The sequence below is a fragment of the Onychomys torridus genome, chromosome 2 (assembly GCF_903995425.1).
Source record: "Onychomys torridus chromosome 2, mOncTor1.1, whole genome shotgun sequence".
Taxonomy (NCBI): Eukaryota; Metazoa; Chordata; class Mammalia; order Rodentia; family Cricetidae; genus Onychomys; species Onychomys torridus.
Window position 1 is genome coordinate 60,781,231 of NC_050444.1, and position 17,578 is coordinate 60,798,808.

Below are 17,578 nucleotides of genomic sequence, written 5' to 3' on the forward strand. Positions count from 1 at the left end.
CACCAAGTCAATATTATGGTAATAGAAGACTGATACAATGATAAAAATCTCAAGATAAGAAACCCAGTGTTTCTGAGTCATGTTTTAGGGTCAGAGACATAGAAATGTGCCTAGCGTAGGTAGGATTCTATAGTTATGACATGCATGAATGTAAAAAAGTCCAGAAATACAAACATCCTTAGTTGTATTTAATTGATAAGACATTTGAGGATTTTTAATACAAGTATTTAATATTAGTTATTGCTTCAAAGCATATAACTGTTCAAATGCATCTTTGAATTATGTTCCAGTATTTGTTGTTTTTTCTATATTACAACAGATTCTCCACATTTTCTACTCTTTATATATTACATAATAATATAGTCAATAATCCATCCACCACAAATATTTAGAAGGGTATAGTTAGGAAAATAAATACTATATGCTTGTTTCCTTGTTCTAAAAACTTTCAACTAAAGATCAGTTCTGTTTTCTCTTATTATTAATTAACCCTGGGCCTACTTTTTTTTCTACTTTTTTTATTTATTATATTTGTGTTTTAATTTTACACATCAGCCATGGGTTCCCCTGTACTCCCCCTTCCCGCCCCACCACCACCTTCCCCCCAGCCCCTCCCCTCCATTCCTATCTCCTCCAAGGCCAAGACTCCCCTGGGGATTCAGCTCAACCTGGTGGATTCAGTACAGGCAGGTCCAGTCCCCTCCAACCAGGCTGAGCAAAGTGTCCCTGCATAAGCCCCAGGTTCCAAACAGCCAGCTCATGCACTAAGGACAGGTCCCAGTCCCACTGCCTGGGTGTCTCCCAAACACTTCAAGCTATTCAATTGTCTCACTTGTCCAGAGGGCCTGCTCCAGCTGGGGGCTCCACAGCTTTTAGTTCATAGTTCATGTGTTTCCATTAGTTTGGCTATTTGTCCCTGTGCTTTTCGAATCTTGGTCTCAACAATTCTACTTTTAATATTAATTTGTGCCAAATCCACATGATAACAGAATTTCAATAGCAAACAACTCAGAGTATAAATTTAAAAGTTATAGACTCTATACATTCAGATTATGATTTTCTAGTGTCACAAGTTTTGTGTCTTTATCCATGTCATTTGATTTAGCCAATGAAGCATTAGAACAAAATGTACAGATGACTGTTAAAGCTTGGTATATTGTCCCACTGCTGATGAGTTCTGTGTGAACATACCCAGAGCAGTGGATTAGTGGTTTAAAAACATAAAAGACACTCAAGCCACTAATATCTTCTATGGTGAGAAAATCCTACCTCAGCTTCTATCTAGCCTATCCAAGACTTGTCAATGAATTTACATAAATTTAATCAATGCAGACTCAAAATCTCATCATGCTGCTGCCCAACTTCAAAGTCAGTGACTGTATTATGTCAGGTGTACTACTGTTATATTTTAATTTAAAACGTTTGAGAATTTCTTATGAGCATACTGTATTCACATACTAGGCATCCCTTATTTTCCTACTTCCAATTCCTCCTGTGTCCCACAGTCCCTTTAAATTTGTAATCTCTTCTTCTATAAATATTATTACTTCCTCAATAGTTATTATTTTTCTATAATTATATGTACACGTAAATGATATATACATACTAATGAATATATGCCTTGCGTGGACATGTATATTTGTATATGTCATATATTTATCCTGTTGAGTCCATTTTGTGCACTTGGCATTGGATAACCTATCCAGGGCCTGTGTCTGGAGAAGATTTACTCTTGCTTCCTCCCTCCTTCTCTCTGTTTCTCTTTCTCTTTCTCTTTCTCTTTCTCTCTCTCTCTCTCTCTCTCTCTCTCTCTCTCTCTTCTCTCTCTCTCTCTCTTCTCTCTCTCTTCTCTCTCTCTTCTCTCTCTCTTCTCTCTCTCTCTCTCTCTCTCTCTCTCTCTCTCTCTCTCTCTCTCTCTCTCTCTCTCTCAGCAGTCATTAATTTCCTGCAGCTATTCATCTAGGAATGGAGCTGTGTGAGATTTCCTCCATCTGTATTGGAATATCAACTTGTATTCTCATTGTCCAGGTCTTGTTTGGGCAACCATATTGTGAAGTCCAGCTTCCCTGTCTTATAGAAGGCACTGTCTTGAAGCAGATGGCATGGTTATCTAGTTCTTACAATATTCCTTCTCCTTTTTCCACTCTATTCCTTGACCTTTCTATCAAGGAATTGTGTTGTATCCACTGGAATTGTTTACCTTATTATCCACTGTTGGCTTCATTTTGGCACATATATGCACACTTTTCCCCAAACTTGGTTTGATATTTGTAATTTATATAATTCTCATAAAATGAACGTTCTACCAAACTATATTAATTTCTACTTTTCTGTCAGAGAATTATGTGGATAAATTTAATGTAAAATAAAATATACTCTAGAAATTTGTGTATTATTAAGTATGTTAAGAAATAATCTATTTTTAGTAAAGGGAAAAGATGGTCTTCAATTGAAAACTTCAATTATTTAATAATAATAACAATTTTCCATATGTAATAGATTTGAAAATTTCTTATCTATAGATATTCAGTGTTCAATTCAGTTGAGCCTGGTTTTAACAGCTTTTTTCTCAATAGAATTTATGCACTGTCAAATTGAGTATGCTTTGATTTCTTCAGTATTTTGCCATGATGTGTTATATATGATGGTGTGTAATGAAAGCAGATTTACTCGCTGCTACCTACCCCTATCTGAATAGAGTAAAAGGATGAAAAGAACAAAATCTCCCTCTTCAGTTATACTTCCATGGTTATTCTCAAGCTCATCATAGTCTACTAATTTTATGTATTTGTGTAATTAGAAAATCAGATTGGTATTGCTCCAGGAGTATAAATAGTTTAGACTCTATCTGTAGAAAATAAAACCCAAGCCAAATTATGTGTTTCAAGAATAAAGAGGAAGATTTGGTAATTGGGAAATATTGTAAAATCTATTAATATGTGTTCCATTCAGTAATGTGTAAATCAGCTCTCTTTTTTATATCAAATTATAGACAAGCCCCTGAAAGAGATGAAGGCATTAACCCTATTCCCAGGCCAGATCCTATTAGGATAATTGTGCAGAGCCACAGGGCTAAATTTTCTCTGTAATTTCATTTTCAAGACCAAAATCACACAGCCAAATCTGTGCCCTCTTCCCTAGTGTGCCATGGTTATACAAGTGTTCTATTCAGCAGCTGCTGTGTTCTACTCCATAAGTGGTTACATTCCCATTTTTCAGAAATAATTCATTTCTGTAGAAATAATACTCATTTATATTGAGTATTCCATCCATTTCATAATGTCAATGCTGTTTTCATTCAACCCACATAAACAGCATCAGTATGAGACTGTGGATAATTTCACAGATGATAAAACAAGCTCATAGAACACACAGAGGAAAGGCACATGGTGGACTGTTGTTCTGCTTCTTATGGAAATTATCCCAAACAGTTCCCTGGGATGTTTTCATTTGCCCCATATTTTTCTTTGTTATGAGATCAATATAAATAATGGCAAGTGTTATAGGATGACATGGTTATCACCAGCCAGAGAGAATTAGGAATGTGAGATGCATGAGCCATTAGAATAAATGGGTGCAAGATAAATCCCTTATCTAGTCTTCTAACACATTTCTCAGTTTCCATGATTAATTTGATAATTCAGAAAGATGTATCGATATTAATTATATTGTAACCTCCAAAGAATATAATATCTAATTGTCTTAGCTAGGACTTCTATTGGTGCAGAAAAAAAATGAACATACAGCAAGTTGAGGGAAAGGACTTATTCAGCTTACACTTCTACATTGCTGTTCATCACTGAAGAAAGTCAGATTAGGAATTCAAACAGAGGAGGATCCTGGAGGCATGAGCTGATGCAGAGGCCATGGAGGGGTGCTACTTACTGGCTTGCTACTCTTGGATTGCTCAACCTGATTTCTTACAGAACCCCCCAGATACCAGCCCAAGGATGGCACCACCCACAATGGACTGGGCCCTCCCTCATCAATCACTAATTATGATCCTATGGAGACGTCTTCTGAGTTGAGTTTCCTTCCTTTCATATAGCTCTAGTTTGTGTGTCAAGTTGACATAAGACCAGCCAGCACACGCACCAAGAAAGCCATGTAATAATGTAAAGTAGACACCATGAAAGGGAGAGGATTTCTGCTGCCTTGAAGAGTTTTTTCCTAAATATGTAGAACTCCTGTCCCAAACCTCAACATGCACATGTTAGGAAGACAAATGCCTACTCTATAAAAGGGAAGAACATACAAAAAGCACAGGCCAGCTTTACCCCTTAAAATTAAAGCCATTTCCCCTCCTCCTCTTAAACTTGCATGTATTTACCAGGTTTAATTTCCCTAATCTTACATGCTAATACTTTCAAACACATGACAAATAGAAGTAAGATGAAAATAAATGCACCGTTTGCAAATACCTAGTAATTGCAATAATGTAAGATGCAAGACTTTGGGGAACTGATTTATACTTTTATCATTTGAGAACATGTCCATTCTTATATAGACTCCTAGTTATTAAATAATGTTATTTAAGAAATGGGTTTAGCTAGGCAGTGGTGGCACATTCTTTTAATCCCAGCACTGGAGGCAGAGCCAGGCAGATCTCTGTGAGTTCCAGACCAGCCTGGTCTACAGAATGAGATCCAGGAGGGGCACCAAAACTACATTGAGAAAACCTGTCTTAAAAAAGAAAAACAAACAAACAAAAAAAAAAAGAAATGGGTTTAAGATTTCATCAAAATATTTGCACTTTCTAGTAATTTGATCATATGATATTTTTCTTTTCCATTTTCGTATGTGTATGGTGTGCATGCATGTGGCTGAGCATGTGTGGGTCTGCACATGCACTTCTGTTTGCATGAATATGGTCATGCATGGGAAGGGAAGTCCATTCTCTTTAGTTTGCATGCATGTAGCGTGTGTGTGTGTGTGTGTGTGTGTGTGTGTGTGTGTGTGTGTGTGTGTGTTGCACATGCTTTTCTTTTTGCATGTATATGGGCATTCATGTGTGAGGGTGCATAGTCACTTGTGTTTGCAGCCATGTGGAGGCCTAAAGCTGATGTTTCTCAGTTACTCTTCTCTTTTATTGAGGTGTGTCTTTAATGAAACCCATACACATATGGTATGCTAGTCTTACTAGCCATCTTGCTTGGGGGAATCCCTGTTCTCTGCCTTCAGAGGCTATAATTACAGGCAGGCTACCATACCTACCTGGCTCTCAATAGAAGCTGGAAGTCTGAGCTCTGATTTTCATGCTTGGAGAGCAACTGTTTCAACCATGGACCCATATCCCCAGCCATGATTATAAGATTTTTATTAGCCAAATTAACATATGATATACAAATGGATTTAATAATGGTGAACCACTTCAGCATTTCTTGAATAAACCCTGCATATCTGTAATAGATTTATATTTTGCTACACTCTTGGATTCTTTATTCAAATAGTAATTCAGATATTTGCTTTGTTCTTAAGTAATGCTGCAAAACAGGTTTGTGTTTTGTAGTCAACTTGCTGGAGTGTTGGTATCATGGGCATACCTAGTGCAGAAAATTCCTAGTTGTTGTAGCTGTAATTCATTCAAGTTGTTTGAATCACATGAAAAATAGCATCTTTAAGTGAATTTGGGAAATCTTGATCATGTTCTGCACAAGTACTTTTTGTTACACGTTTCAAGTTTTGGAATTTCTAGCCTCTATTTAATTTACCTAGAAATCTTGAGTGTAGCATGTATAGACCTTCAAAGATGTCCTCACCTATGTCCATCTCTTTTGATGTGCTTTTTATTTCTATGGTGGTTTTTATATTGATTTGGACCATTTTCCTGGTTATGATCTAGTACTTGATTATTTGACTTTTATTAGATTGTTTATCTCATAAATTTCTAACTACCCCAAGTCTGTAAGCCTCTGGGTCACTAGAATAGTGGGCAATCAAAGAGTTCTGCATATGAACAAAAACCACTAAGGGAGTCAACGCAAGCGCGGAGAGCAAATGGAAAGGGCTGTACGTAGTCAAGACTGAAGATGAGAAGAAGTGGTAAAGAATCAAGAAAGGCACGACTCCAGAGAGCTGCCAAAGAGGAGAAGCGTCAGCGGCCTGACACTTCAGGCCATGACACTGCCTTCTAGATTGCAGACCAGCAGCAGCAATAGTAACTGCAATAATCCTTGAATGTCAGCCCCTGCAACCATAATTCTCTAGTTCTCAATGACTATAGCTATAGAGCTTTTGGTTTATTTATTTTTTATTTATTTCAATTAAATTTAGTCATTTATTTCATAACCCTAGCACAGTTTTACCTCCTTCCTCACCTCCCATTCCCTCCCCCCCCCACCTCCCTTTAGCCCTCCCTCTGATTTACTCCTCCTCAGTTTCTGTTCAGAAAATGGCAGGCCTCCCATGGATATGAACAAAACATGTCATATCACATTGTGGTAAGACTAAGCTCTTCTCCTTGTGTTAAGGCTGGCAAGGCAAACCAATATGAGGACTACGTTTCCAAAAGCCAGCCAAAGCATTAGGAACAACCACAGCTCCCACTGTTAGGTATCCAGCAAGAAGACCAAGCTACAAAACTGCCATATATATGTAGAGGGCCTAGGTCGGTCCCATGCAACATCTTGGGTGGTCAGTTCAGACTCTGAGTTTCTGTGAGTCCAGGTTAGTAGATTCTGTGGATTTCCTTGTGATGTCCTTGACCCCTGTGGCTCCTACAATCCTTCTTCCTCCTTTTCAATAGAATTCTCTGAGATTCACCTAATGTTTGGGTGTGGGTCTTCTCATCTGTTTCCGGCAGTTTCTTAATGAAGCCTTTCTGATGACAATTGGACTAGGCACCAATCTGTGAGAATAGCAGAATATCATTAGGCATCATGACATTCACATTTTTTTTTCCCAAAGGTGTTTGGTTCTATCTTAGGTCTCTGGGCCATCCATCCTCCGGGCTATGGTAGTCTAGGCAGTGTCAAGGATGAGCTTACTCTTGTGGCATAGGTCTCAGGCTGGACCAGTCATTGGTTGGTGACTTCCACAATCTCTGAACCACTCTTAACCCAGCACATGTCATAGGCAGGACAGAATGTAGGTCCAAGGTTATATCCTAATCCCTCCACTTGAAGATTTGCCTGGTCACAGGAGATGACCGGTTCAGCCTACATATCTGCTACTGCTAGGACTCTTAGCTGGGGTCATCCTTTTTTGGAAAAAGATCTTCACCAACTCCACATCTGATGGAGGTCTGATTTCCAAAATATATAAAGAACTCAAGAAATTAGACATCAAGCATCCAAATAATCTGATTTAAAAATGGGGTACAGATCTAAACAGATAATTCTCAACAGAAGATTCTCAAATGGCCAAGAAACACAAAGAAATGTTCTGTAGGACTCTGAATGGTGGGAATGAGAGGTGTCTCTGACTCTTTTGCCTACTCTTGGGACCTTTTTCATCCTACTGGGTTGCCTCATACAACTTTGATATATTTATGCCTACTCTTATTATGTCTTGCTACACCATGTTCAGTTGATATCCCTGGGCTGCCTGCTTTTCTTCAAAGGGAAGTGGAGGAACAATGGATCTGGGGGACAGGGGAGTTGGGGGGGGGGCAGGGACTTAGAGTGGAGGGAGAAGAAATTGTGATTATAATACAATGTATGAGAGAAAAATAAATATTTTTTTAAAGTTAAGAGAAAAAAGAAAGAAATAGTCAGTTTCCTTAGCCATCGGGAAAATGTAAATCAAAATAACTCGAAGTCATCTTACATCTGTCAGAATGGCTAAAATAAAAAACACAAGTGACAGCTCATTCTGGTGAGGATGTGTAGCAAGGGAAACACTCTTCCATTGCTGTTAGGAGTGGAAGCTTGTGCAACCGCTTTGAAAATCAACATGGTGATTTCTCTGAAAATTGGGAATTGATCTGCCTCACGACCCAGCTATACAACTCTTGCGCATATACCCAAAGGATACGTAATCATACAACAAGAACACTTGTTCAATTATGTTCATAGCAGCATTATTTGTAATAACCAGACCTGAAAACATGCTAGATGTCTCTCAATGAAAGAACAAAGAGCCGGGTGGTGGTGGTGCACGCCTTTAATCCCAGTACTTGGGAGGCAGAGCCAGGCAGGAAAGGTGCAAAGCTACACAGTGAAACCCTGTCTTGAAAGAAAAAAAAAAAGAAAAAACAAAGAAAATGTGGTACATTATATAATGAAGGATTACTCATCTGTTAAAAACAATAAGATCATGAAATTTGAAAGCACATGGACAGAACTAGAAAAAAATCATCCTGAGTGAGGTAACCTAGACTCACAAAGACAAACATGGTACATACTCACTTATAAGTGGATATTAGCTGTAAAGTAAAGGTCAATCATGTTACAATCTACAGACCCCAAGAGACTAGGTAAGAAAGAGGGCTCAAGGCTGTGAGTTTAAAGGCCTGAGGATTTCTGGGCAGCCAACACCACCAGCATTTCTCCATGTTTATTCACAACTTCTAACCTGAGTAAAAGCAATGAACATAGAATTTGTGATAACATGATGACAGGGTCATCCAATGACAGCGTTCTCAAAAGTGATGAGTGAGCCACTTTGGGGCTTTATATCATTTTTGTTGAAGCTGTAACATCTATATTGTTTGCATGCCTTTTATAATATATTCTCTGAAGCTCTATTTCAGATATGCACTTTGGATAAGACAAAAAGGTTCGTTTGTTTTGCTATAAAGATTTGGCTCTGTAGTATTTTTCTCTTTACTTTTTTTTCATTTAGAAAAATCTATGCTTTTACCTTGAATTTACTTCAATAAATATTATAGCATCTTTATGTATGTGAACTGTACTCAAAATGAAATTATTGGGGTCAATACATACTAATTAACTTACATATTAATTTAATGAAATGAAGCAAATGATTTGATTTCCAAAAGACTATGTCATAAACACAAAAAAGAAAAATTTCTATTTTCCAGAACTAGTCCAGGGAAAGATAGCAGAGCTGAAGCTGCATTCACAAAGGAAGATTGAAACAGCAGAGCAGGACACCAGGAACCACAATTCATGCATAGCTAGTGCCAAGGAACTTTTTAAACACTGCAACTTGGTTTGCATGCTGGGAGTTATGGTAGAGCATTCCATTCCCATGGATTGCCACCAGGGTTATCTTTCCTAGTCTCTCCCAGAAATACCTTTGTCCTTCCCCAACTCCTTTTCTGAAACTGTCTCATGAATTTTCTTTAGTTACACCATTCCTTAGTACAAGATTTGTGATTACTCTGCCTCTCTAACTGCCTCAAATTTAAATTCTTTGCCTATACCAAATGCAGCCCTCCTCTTTCCTTATGGATTTTGCCTTTGATATCTGTTTGAGGCCTAGAAGATCCTGGAGAAAACTTCATCCTGCTAAAATTTTGGTGTCTTAAATTCCAACTCTACTCAGCCCAAATCCACTGGTTGTGTCTTAAGCATCTCATGACAATTTGATTTAAGCGTGTACATCTATATAACCCTGGTAAAAGATATAAACCACTGAAAATTTATAAGGCTTATATTATAGTTTTAAAAGTTGTTTTAAAAGTTGAATTTCAAAATATGTTTTTATCTTAAAATTACATTTAACTTAATATTCCATAGTTGAAAATTCTAAATGTAAGGAATAACCTAAGCATTGTATATCCTATATACATAGTTAACTGCACTGTTTGTAAGTTTATTTGTACATTTTACAAACAAATTTCATGATATAAAACCAATAAGAACAGTCAATGAGTAAAGAATTTTGAGGAATAGATATCAATGAATAATGGGTAGCATAGAATAGCAATAATTTCTGTGGAAATATATTATCAAAAAGCCAAGTATTTATGACTTATGTAGTAAATTGGCCCTCACATCTGATATCATACAAATTTTATCTCCAGAAAAGGAAAAAAAAACTAATGCCATATATCAAAGTGGAAATATCTGCTATGTTAGTTCTCTATCACTGTGGACAAAATACACGGCAGAAACCATTGAAAAGGACAAAGATTTTATTTGGCTCATCAGTCCACAGAGTATGCAATCACCATGGTGGGAAGATCTGATAGTGATGGCAACCAGAGAATGTGGTAGAAGATTGTCATATTACTGTGGAAACCATGACACAACATTTGAAGGTAACCCATTTGTGCTAGCTAGGTCCCATTTCCTGAAGATGGGACAGCCATCCAAGAAACACCATTTGGCATGGAGTGAGCTCAAAGCAAGAACATATTAGAACTTTCTAGATTCCAGTCATAACTGTCAGCTCCCAGATATTTTTGCACATGCATATTAAATGCTGTAGTTTTCTACACAAGTTTATAGAATATATTAAATAAATGCTCATTTACTGTCTGTATGTCGACCACCTCAATCCTCTTCAGTACTTGAGGACAGGAAGGGGAGCCAAAGCTGCCCTAAGCTTCATGAGTGTCTCTCTCTAACCACTCTGGTTGCCCTTCAGAGAAGCAGTCTGCATTAGCAGGCCTGAAATTCTGAGAAGTGAGCCATGAAAAGGATAGGTATTCATGGTACAAAGCACAAATAATAGGTTGTTTTTCTTTGCATTTTATTTAATACTATCCAAAGCTCAGAAAGAGAAAACTGTCTCTTGTTTAAACCCATCACCTACAGCAAGGTACCACTCATAGAAGAATCAAAACAGCAATGACCCCAGATGTACTTCAGAAAGTTTAATCGTAAAAAGAATACACCTTTGTTTTTTCCTGCAAGCATACATGAATTTGGGTCACACTGAGAAGCAAACAAAGCATTTATGCATTTTCTCAATCCTTAACATTCACCCCCTTTCTACCATTTGATGGTCTTCAACTGGCCCTCCTGCTCCTCTGACCTTTCTATACTTCTTGAAATCAAAACCAGGCTTCAGCTGCACAGAGTGGAAGTGCTCCACCTTGACCACTGAGCTAGAGCAAGCTAAATTAATAACTGGGAGGTGCAATGGTCACAAGCCTATTAATCTCTGCGTCCTCAAGAGCTTTTTGCCTTTCTACTTTGCTCTCAATTTTATATGTAAGTCACACATCTGGGAAGCAGATGCCAAAATGATCAGTTTGGCAAGAATATCCAAACTTTTTTTCAAGTTTTAGAATTTAAGGCAAAATGCATGGGAAAAATGAATATTTGTGGTATGAATGTAGAAATATCCTCCCAAATGTTATATAGGATACACTAAACTCAACTGAAGGATTAAGGGCTTCCTGCTACCATTATACAATTTTATCTTTTTTAAAAAATCCTTTGTTTTTAAGAAAAAAAACTCTGATATTGGATAAAGAAATGATGTAGTTAGCTGATACACTGGATGAGATAATTATTAACCTTTTAGCAGCACATTTTAATGTAATAATTTTGGTTGGATTAGGTGAGTGTGCTACTGACTTGATCCCCTTCTAAAAGGAAATATAGAAGAAAATATGGTTTAATTTACCAAATAAGGAAAAATGTATTCATCAGCATGACTCTATGGTCTTCTGAGCACTATGATTAGAGTAGGACAAAATACAAATCCCCCTGCTGGGTTGCCTTGACCAGTCCTAATAGAAAAGCTGCCTTGCTGCGCTGTGCATGGTTGATACCCATGGGAGGCCTGTCCTTTGCTGAAGACGAACAAAGAAGTCAATACTGGAGGGGTGGGGGCTGGGAGGAGACGGGGAAGAAACTGCTGTAGGGATGTAAAACATAAATAAATAAATTATAAATCCTTGCTCTTACTGAGTTACATCCTGATAGATTAAAATCTGAGATAAGGATGGAACCCCTCTCAAAATATCATTTCATCAGCGAAAACCCACTTTGTCAATTAGCACGGACACCTAGGAAGTCAGCTTTCTAATTCTTCCTACGGCATTTGTGATTTTCTAATATATTGTACAATATTAATTAATTAGTTAGTTAATGTGTATACAATATTAACTAATTAACATTTTGTTGGGTTTCTTCAAGAGCAAGCATAAGATAACTGAAAATGAACTATTCAGTAATCATGTGAACAACATAATTCACACTGAGCCTCAAATCATAGCTCATTTGTCATTATTTTGTTGGATGTGATAGTTCTTTACCAGTATTTTAATTTTCTTTGAAAAGTTTTATACATATGTACAACATATGTCAGTGAAATCTATCTCCATTACCTCCTTCTGGCTCCCTGCTCTCCCTACTTGTTTCCCATCATGTGTTTTTAACTTTTTAATAACCCACTAATTATCTGATTTTAAAGTGAGTCGTAAAGAAATACACATATACACATAGAGAGACAAGTCCTTGTACCATGACTTGACTCCCAGACTGTGACAGCAAAATACTGCAAGGATTGTCTGGTTGCAGAAGAGGCAAACAGCATGAGACTTGGGGATCTATGGAGTAGAAAGGGCCCAAGGAACTGATCTGACGAACTGACTAAAATTTTCTAAGGACAAGACTGTCAAAACAAATCTCATCAGAGAAGGGCGCCTGACCAATAACGACTTAGAAGTGAGAAAGTGAAGTGCCTTGTAGTGACAGTTCTGTGCCTTTGAGTAAGGATCATGGAAAATACAGAGCCAAAGATCAGAGCGCTAGCTCCGGAGTTTGATGCTTGGTAAATCTTCAGACAGTTGAGATGCGTGACCTTCCACAAAGAAGGCTGCAAGGTGCATGGCAACTCTTTGCCTCCTTCGTGCTTGATTACAGAATGCTACCTCCCTGTCCTGTTCTACAAAAGGTCCATGTCCTTTTGTAGGCAGTCTGTCGCTCAGGGACAGCTCCCTGGCTGCCTGCCATTTCTAACTTTTAATGCATCAACCTCCTGCACAATTTCACTTCTGTGTTTCAAAAGGCCCTGCTGAGAGCTGAGAGAGAGAGTTCATCAGGGATCTGGAAAGGACAAATGAGTGAAAACGGAACATCTTGAACAAAAAGGAGAAAAATAGAAGGGGAGAAATCAAAATACACTAAAAGAGGAATTCTAACAACAAAGATTTTTGACACCTGGTCCACTTCTCATTTTCTTCTCTGTGTGTTCAACTGCATTTGTTACACACCTTTGAACTATAGATTTAGAAAAAGAGGAGGGGAACTAGCAGTGATTCTCAACCTATGGGTCGCAACCAATGGAAAACATTTATTTCTGATGGCCTTAGGAACCAAGCCACTCACTGCTCAATAACAAAATTACAGATATGGAGTAGCAACAAAAATAAATTTATTAGAGGTTCCCAAGACCATCAGAAATACATGTTTTCCATTGGTTGACCCACGGTCTGAAAACCACTGGCTTGGAGTGATGGGAGAACGTAAGGCTTTAGAAGTCAGTTACTGGCTGATCTGTTTTGCAGCCTCTCAGGGTTCATGTAGTCCCAGTTCTCATTTAGTGCTGAGAATTTAATGTTTAGTGCAAACTAAGTGTTTCCATTTGTACTCTCCTGATGTTCATTATATGGTAACAATTTATTGCAAAGATTACAGAACACAAAGTAATTGATGATTTATGGATATTAACAAACAGACTGTCTTTGAGTGAACATTTTTACTGAAAGTATTGTGAAATTCAGTGCACTTCAATGTAGCAGTTGTTCATATAAAGTCTATTTATATAAATTGCCATCTGTTTAACTTGGTCCTTTAATAATAGTGCTCAAAAATACAAAAACAAAACAGTCCCCTTTCTTAAATGTAACTAACAAATGAAATCATTGTAATTATTATAAAGATTAAAATATCCAGCATGTTATATTTAATATCAACGTGTTACAGAGAAATAACTGTGAACTAAGTAAAATCAGTGTTCTCTTGGAGCATTCCTCTAACTACAAGAGATGGACACATCAAAAAAGCAAAGAAATAACAGAGAAGAGTCAAGAATCTAAAGTTAATGCAGCATTGTAGTAGGAACCTGAAATCCTGAGCTGCAGGAGCAGACAGGTGGGTGTCTAGAGCTTGCTGTCCTAACAACCAAAGGGAATGTGGAGCTCAGGTGGTCAGAAAAGCTTTCTCAAAATAATAATAAAATGAAGAGTGAATGAGGAAAATCCCTGACTGGCCTCTAGTCTCTATCCTCACATAAACACACACACACACACACACACACACACACACACACACACACGTTCAAGCATACACATGTGCTGTGGGATGTTCTGTATGTCAAATGTGTTGCTCTGATTGGTTAAAATAAATAAAGTGCTGATTGGCCAGTAGCCAGGCAGGAAGCATAGAGTAGGTGGGACAAGGAAGAGGAGAAGGCGGGGAAGTGAAGGCTGAGGGGACACACTGCCAGCCACCACCATGAGAGAAAAGACATAAGGTACTGGTAAGCCACGAGCCACGTGGCAAAGTATAGATTAATAGAAATGGGCTAAATATAAGAGTAAGAGCTAGACAATGGTAGGCCTGAGCTAATGGCCAAGCAGTTTAAATAATATGAATGTCTGTGTGTTTATTTTATAAGTGGGTTGTTGGACTAATAGGGCTTGGTGTGGGCTGGAGAGAAGCTCTCCAACTACACACATGCACACACAGCCTCATGTGCACATACACACATTCATACACACAGAGTGGAGGCACTATTTGGGGGGCTTCCTTTGGGTAAGAGACACTTTAATTTTTACCTAAATACCATGTAGACAATCACAAATGTATTTGAAAGAAATGCATTCAAAAAATAATTCACAGTTTAGCAAAGTCTCAGCTCAAGAAAGGACAGGATTGAGGCAGACTGATTGTGGAGGGATTTTGAGGAGATAGTAATAGACGTAAAGAGGCAAGCTGGATAGTATTTTACAGAGTGGATATTAAAATACTTTGAGAATTAGATAGATGGCTCAGAGGTTAGGAGAACTTCCTGTTCAGTCATGAAGATCAGAGCTTGGATCCCAGCTCCAAAAGGATTGGATGTATCTTCCCATCTTCATTACATCTCTACTCACATTTGTACATACCCACATATAGACACAAATATGAAGACAAACTGACCAGCACTTATAAATAAAATTAATTTAAAAGTAAGTAAACATAAATAAAAATACTTGTGTAGGAAATATTCTATTATTTTGGCTGCTACCTCCTTTACCAAAATGATGCACTAAGGCACAAAGTAAAACGTCAAGTCAAGGGAAATTTTAGTATTTTTATAAATGATAAATCACTTCTTCCAGCTAGTACTTTTAAATAATTGTCTCATATTTACTGAGACTCCAAAGTTTTCTCTAACACCTGTTTTACTGCTTTTGTTTGTTGTTGTTGTTTTATTTGTTGTTCTGGGCTTTTGTCATGAAATATTTGTTTAACTATGCAAAGGTGTGTTGCTGGTTTACTTTGCCTGCCTAAGTCACCTGGTTAGTCTAATAAAAAGCTGAATGGGCAATAGCAAGGGACAAGGTATAGGCAGGACTTCTGGGCAGGGGGAACAAAGGGGAGGAGGATTTTAGGCTCAGATAAAAAGGAAGAAAAAGAGATGCCATGGAGATGACAGGGGCCAGACAGACAGACACAGAGGAAGCAGGAAAGCAGGACATACAGAATGAAAGAAAGATAAAAAGTCCCGAGGCAAAATGTAGATGAAGAGAAATATGTTAAGTAAAAAGAATTAGTGAGACAAGCCTAAGCAAAGATTGAGCATTCATAATTACTAAGTCTCCATGTCTTTATTTGGGAGCTGGTTGGTGGCCCAAGAAAATGCCAACTACAGGTGTTTTTGTTAATTTGTCTGTTTTGAAATGGGGAAGTCCTGTGTATCTCTGGCTAGCCTGCAACTTGGAGGGCCCCACCTTCCTGGTTTACCATACTATTCTTTTTGGGGGATTTGGAGGAAATAGTGGTACTAGAGAGGGTTTCTCTGTGTAGCCCTGGCTGTCCCGGAACTCATTCTGTAGACCAGGCTAGATATCTTCCTTCCTCTGCCTCTGTAGTCTGTAGTGCATGCACTACCACCACCTGGTTTATCTTACTGGTCTTAGTTTATTATTTGTGTGTAGACTTCTAGATCACGGCCAGATGCATTAGCCTATTTTTCTGGAATTGGACAACTATGATCTAAAAACAAAAACCACTTTGTATTTAAGGTTTAATTTCTTCCAGAAAAAAAAAAAACATAGAACTATTTATTTTCCCACTTTATTGATTGTACCATAGTCAATGTGTTCTTATGTTGATGTCATGTTTTTTCACATATAGAGAATGCAGACTAATTATAAAGTTAATTTAGTTGAGTTGAGCAAGGAAAAACATTTACCTCTTTGTAACACTTTATTCCCTAGTCCATAGACTGTTATAAAAGTGGTTATAATGATAAATATATTTACTAGTTATTCTTCCATTAAACCACAATAATTAGTATATTTTGTTGTGTTAACACACAATATGTTATTCTGGTTGACAATATTTTGGCTGTTGCTATCGTTTGAATGCTCATCCTCTTTTTTTTCCTCCTCCTCCTCTTCTTTTTTTATTTAAATTTTAAGTTTTTTATTTTTGATAGCCAAATGACATACTATGTTAGCTCCTGAGTTCGATTTGTTTCTTCTGTACATCTTGGTTCCATGTAGTTGCCCAGTCCAGCACTCATCAATGAAACCCACTTTGCGACAACAGGGGCATCTCTTCGCATCGTGCCAGTGGTTAACACTTCCAAAGGGATGTTCCACAGCATTCATTGCCACGTTTTGTACATGTGGCCAGTAGCTACTTTTTGGCTTGTACTTTAAGATAGGTTTCTCAATTATGCCCCCACTGGCTACCACACCAATAATAGCTCTGTTGGCTGAGGAAATGACCTTCTTGGATCCTAAAAGCAGCTTCTCTCCAGTCTCCTTGGTCTCTAGATGGTGGGAGATGACTATGGCATAGTTTCAGGAGGCTTGTGCCAGCTTACCCCTGTCCCCAGGCTTCTCCTCAGGACAAGACATTGCCAATATTCATCTGGGTCTTCCTGCCACCTTACACTGTCCAGTATGGATTCCATCTGCATCAACAAACAGCTCTGTCTGCTTCTTAAATCCAAAGGGATCATGAAAGACCACTTTCACGAAGGAAGCGCTATGGGAAGTGTCATGAATGATGTCCTTTAAGATTCCATTAATGTATCTGTGCTGCTCAATAAAGTCCTTAACATGTTTCATATGCCTGCAGAACACAGAACTGGCACCTCTGATCACATGATCCATGGCAGGAGTCTGCAGGGAACCACCTCTGAAATAAGAAGTGTTTCTTAAATGTTCCAACAAGGTTTGTATGTTGAAGGTTTGGTCACCACCCGAGGTTAAATTAGGATGCAGTGAAACTTGCAGGTGAACAGGCCACATGAAAAGAACTTGAGTTATGGAGGCCATGTCTTTGAAAGGGATAATAGGACCATAGATGTTCTTGTCTTCTCTCTTCTGCTTCCTGCCTGCCATTCATTGAGCAGACCAGTCTTGCCACATACTCAGCACTATGTTGCTCAGCCTGAGTACAAGCCCGTGCAACAAGGCAAACATGTTCCAAGGGTGTGACCCCAAAATCAATTCTATCTCATGATCATTTGATTATTATCTGCTATTTTGTCA

The 17,578-nt window shown here is 38.0% G+C and overlaps 1 pseudogene; it reads right to left on the minus strand.

Annotated features, from left to right (window-relative positions):
- Positions 1 to 5,877: 5,877 nt before the first annotated feature.
- LOC118577866 lies at positions 5,878 to 17,362 on the minus strand (annotated as a pseudogene).
- Positions 17,363 to 17,578: the final 216 nt, after the last annotated feature.